The sequence below is a fragment of the Solanum dulcamara genome, chromosome 5, assembly GCF_947179165.1.
Source record: "Solanum dulcamara chromosome 5, daSolDulc1.2, whole genome shotgun sequence".
Classification (NCBI taxonomy): domain Eukaryota; kingdom Viridiplantae; phylum Streptophyta; class Magnoliopsida; order Solanales; family Solanaceae; genus Solanum; species Solanum dulcamara.
In genome coordinates, this window is record NC_077241.1 from 24,937,365 (window position 1) to 24,942,317 (window position 4,953).

At 40.0% G+C, this 4,953-nt stretch overlaps 1 pseudogene; it reads right to left on the reverse strand.

Annotated features, from left to right (window-relative positions):
- Positions 1 to 1,676: 1,676 nt before the first annotated feature.
- Positions 1,677 to 1,796, reverse strand: LOC129890931 (5S ribosomal RNA; annotated as a pseudogene).
- Between the last annotated feature and the right edge of the window lie 3,157 nt (positions 1,797 to 4,953).

Below are 4,953 nucleotides of genomic sequence, written 5' to 3' on the forward strand. Positions count from 1 at the left end.
GAGACAAATTTTATGAGTTTCGGGCAAGGAAAGGTTTTCCCTTTCAAATTGGAGTTTATGAAGATGTTATAAGTTATATTACATGTCTTAAATAAGGTTAGAAGTGGAAAAATTGCATAAGTATGCTTGGCGTTAGAAATAAACTAAATTAAAGTTGTCATAGCTAAATCAAAGTCGCGTAGGGTGTTGTGATTGTGGGCCGCAGTTGTAGCTTGTGTGGTTGTGTGTTTCAGGGATTTAAAGGGTTCTAAAAAGTTTGTGGGAACTTCTGGTTGCAGCCACACAACCCTCCGTTTAGTATGGTTAAAAGTTTTATGAAATAAAGGTTAAAACCTCTATTTTGGTATCGTAGTTTCGAGCTAGTTATTTGGAGTTATATTGGGTAATGTTGAAGTAATTTATTTATATATATGCTGCTGGTTGTTATTTTTTGTATGGTTTTTGACATTTTGGATGAGTGAAATCTCGTGGATATTGAAGTTATAGGGGAGATACTGCCCTATTTTTGGTAACTTTGGAACTAGTAACAAACTAGTCGAGGGTATTGGATAAGAAAATAGTTTCTATGGGTACGTGGTTGTAGATTTGGAAATCAGAAAGCGAAAGGTCATTAACCTCAGTAATACTCTCATGTTATTAGGTTAAGGAGGTAACGAGGCGAGCTGGATTACAGTTAATCCACAAAAGGTATGTGAAGCTTACCCTTTCTTTTCTTTTGGCATGTCTTAGCCTTAAGTTATATATATACAAAATTTGGGAGTTATTCCATTCATAAAGAGTTGAGTAGGAGTCAAGACCCTTGTTCACTTCTATATGTTAGAACTCCTGCAATAAGTGGAGTCCTCGCCTTTCAAGTCTTTTGTAGGATGATAAGTAGTACATATAAGGCTTGCCTATTTCTCTATTTGAAAGGGGCTTATGATATGAGTTTAGAGTAATTCCATTTATAAGTTCCAGATATAATTCATGATTCTAGTCACTTTTGAATACTAAGGGTCCTAAAGTAGTTAGATTACTACTCCCTAGCCACCTATATGTTGAATAGTAAGTGGAAATATAATCTCCTATTCTGAAAGGGTCTAAGAGGATAAATGTCTCTGATTGCATAAGCTGTATCTCTGATTTCATAATTTTGACAGTGTTGTTTGGAGATAGTGTAGAAGGCCTTGTGTGGCTGTAATAGGAAATGTAATAAACACATGTATATATTGGCCCTGTGAGGCATTGTGGCGGTAATATGACATGAATATATATATATGTGTTGGCCCTGTGAGGCATTATTGGTATTTTCTGCGTGCAGGTTATGGGATAGTGCGAAGTGTAGAGGACACTCTGCCGAAATTTTTCTAGAACAAGGAAAAGGGAATGCAACATAGATCTTTTTTTTAGATGTCTGAGAAATTGATACTAAGTACCCCTACTGTGTTTAACTAAAGCCGTAGAAGGTACCCTTCAGGTCGTCGATAAGGGGCACCCTTTTAACTTGAAGATTTTTATTTCGGAGGAACAAAAGCTTAATCAAGTAGTAAAGTTCAGACTACGGTATCTCCGGCCGCATTTGTACTGTAGAAATATAACCGAGGAAAGGACAAGTTGAAACATAAAGACTCGCGAGACAACGTTGAGGTAAATCATGAGCTAAAGTGAAAGCCGCACATTGTGGAAAGGATTACAACGAAACGCAACACGAAGACTTCCCAGGGAGGTCACCCATCCCAGTATTACTCTCGCCCCAGCATGCTTAACTTTGAAACTCTGATGGAACTTAATGCGTTATTGCTGGTATGATCACGCGAGGAGGAAGAATCTGAACCAGCGATAGAGAAACGATATGAGATTATGTATCCAGAGTATTATAAGATACGTTAAGGAATGTTACTTGTGAATTAACGATATTAGTCCTGGCTCCTTCGATCAAAGGTTACTTACTCCGCCGAGAAGGTGTAAAATTGTAGATTAAATGAGTGGTAGGACCTTATGGAGTCCCCACAGCTATTGTCCCGGGCGAGGGAGCCCAAGTTGCAACTAACTATCGAGAGATGCAAAGATAGGTTAAGCCAAACTACCAAGATGGAATTGATACTACGGGTGACATAGTACGTGGCCACAGTTGGGCTAAAGATCTCCCCCGACATCGAATGTAGGATAAGGGAAGAAAAGGCAAGGTAAAATAGGAAGAATAGCGAGATAACGCTAGGATACCTCTTGTACCCTCTCATATTTTTGTAAAGGTGAAGGATGACACAGTATAATGCGTCTAGAGGGTTACAAGTGGGGGTAAGGGAAATTGTGAAAGAATTTAAACGAAATTGGAAGAATTAGCTAGTCACTACAGGATGGTGAATATATACGCCAAAATTTGCTCGGAATTATACTAGATCATACAAAGCACAGAACGACTATGAGAGCCGTTATATGAGGGGACTGCAATGTTATTAAGTAGCCAACCCTAAGGATTGAAAAGTAGAACCCAAGGGATAGAGGGCCAGTAAAGTTTTGAAAAGAGTCGAGAAGGATGATACGAGGCTAACGGTTTCTAAGTTAACAACGTCATTATGAACCTATTCTATACTCTTTAAAAGTAGGGTGCTATACGGGTTATTGCGAATAGGCTAACGAATCGGTCCAAGAAGAGGCCGGGAACACAGGTAGATCTTAATACCCCAGTTTTTTCCCCTCGAGCTGCTAAACAGACTGAACATACTATCAGACGTTAGAAGGTATATTGCAGGCTTATATGGTGGGCTGTACAAGTAACTGGGATGATCGTCCACCACGTATTGAGTTTGCCTAGGAGAGGGGCTACCATCTCAATATCTAGATAACCCCCTACAAGATGTGTAAGGCAGAGCATATAAGTCCCCCTAGTGGGCAAAAGACTAAGCAGGTAAGCCAAACAGGATTAAACAAGCTATTGACTAAAAGCCCAAAGTCGACAGGAATGATATACTGACAATCGACATCGACATTCAGAGTTCAAAATGATGATTGGATGTTCATAATGGAATCACCCAGAAAAAGGGAACTTAACCCAAAATATATTAAACTGTGTCAATTTACCCATAGAGTGGGCAATGTGGCTGGTAAGTTGAGCTTACCACCTCATTTGGAAACTATACGCCCAGTCCATCAGATACAGATACTTCACAAGGATACTGACGAGCCACCCGGGGTATATTGTATAGATGATGTCCAAGAGATGGAATCCTATGGAAAAAAAAACCTATCGTCACCTTAGATCGGCAAACTGGAAGATTGTAGACTAAAGACATGCCTTCCATCAAGATATGATGGAAAAACCAAAACCAGAAAGGGGATGATCGGGAAACTGAAGAGAATATGAAATACAAGTATTAGCACCGGTAATTGATATTTACAAGTAACCCCAATTCCTGAAATACATATATGAAGTACTGGTATGGGAGTATGTGTTAAGAAAATAGCAAAGAATCTCCCTACGATTTGTATAAGGTGCTAAGAGAGGTTTGGTCTAACATTCGGGGACGAATGTTCTAAAGGGGGGAAGGATGTTACACCCCACTCTTTTTAACTTCGGGATGTCTCATAAGTTTCTTGGACATTAGCATGTGTGAAGGGTATGCTACGACACTATCAAATGACTCCAACAAAGGGAGGATGCGATACCCTGTAGTAGAGAAGGTTGGAAATGGAATCATAAGAATCCGGAAGGAATTGGAGGCCAAGTAATGAGTCGTAGGACTCGATTTAGCTACGTAAGCTACTAACTTAGAAGTCTTACATGCTTAAGCTATTGGAGTACGTACCAACATTGCGTAGCATGGATTACATAGGCTCTTAAAATAAGATGAGATTACGAACCCACGAGGGAGGAAAATTTTTTAGACACGTGGCAGCCTAGGAGGGTGACATGTGGCAGCACCTCAAGTAGGCAGGTGACCCACCTTCTTGGGGTCAAGTAGGTGACCCACCTGCTTGGGGGAGGTGGACCTCACTGCCACTTGGCAGCACCCCATTGGTCGCATGGTTGAGGTGGCCCAATAAGGGCCTGACACGTGTCACCCTTAGGGGCTGACATATGTCACCTCATATATATATGTGTATATGACTCTTCACTTGTTCATATATCCAAAAACATCAGCCAATCATGGAGAAAAAAATATGAGAGAGAGAGATAGAGAGGCAGCCATGGTTTTTGAAGTTTAAAGGTAAGTTTATCAATTTTCTTCCGTGAATTAATTATATACGGTGTACCTTAAGTACGTGGATACGTATATATGTATTTTAAGATGTTCATGGAACTAAAACTCCAGCTTTGCAATTGGAATTTGGAAGAAAAAAAAGAGAAAAACGTGAAAGGGGCAAGGGAGAAGGGCTACGGATTTGACCCTTTTTGGGTAAGCTTCCGGGTTTCGTTCTGTGAATTAATTATTTAAAGTATCCCTAAGTTGTATATTGGTGTTTAATAACCTGAAATTTCAATTTGGGGCAGCAAGGAAGTGAAACAAACAGCCGCTCCAGTTCAACGCGTTGAAGAAGTTCTGAGGCACAATTTCGGCTAGTTTTAGCCAATTTTGGGAAAGGTAAGTTCTTCCCCTTTAATTTGAAGTTTATGAGGTTAAATTAGGGTGTATTATACACTTAGGAGCTGCTGGAAGTTGGGGAAAAGGCTTGAAAAGTTCGGCATTCGAAATAAGCTAAAAGTAGTCGCTATAGTTGAATTGTTGTCGAAATAAAGTATTGCCCTTGTGAAGTACTGCTGAAGGGGTATGGATTGTTGTTGCAGGGCCTAAATATGATCTACTGTGGGTTAGGTTGCTGTTGGTTGAGGCCACATGACCCCCCGTTGCGTATAATTAAGAGCGTTACAAAATAAAGGCTAGACGCCCTATTGTGATATCGTATTTTTGAATAAGTCGTTCGGAGTTATGTGGTATATTGTTGGTATGAATTGCTGCAGGTTGTTGTTGTTGG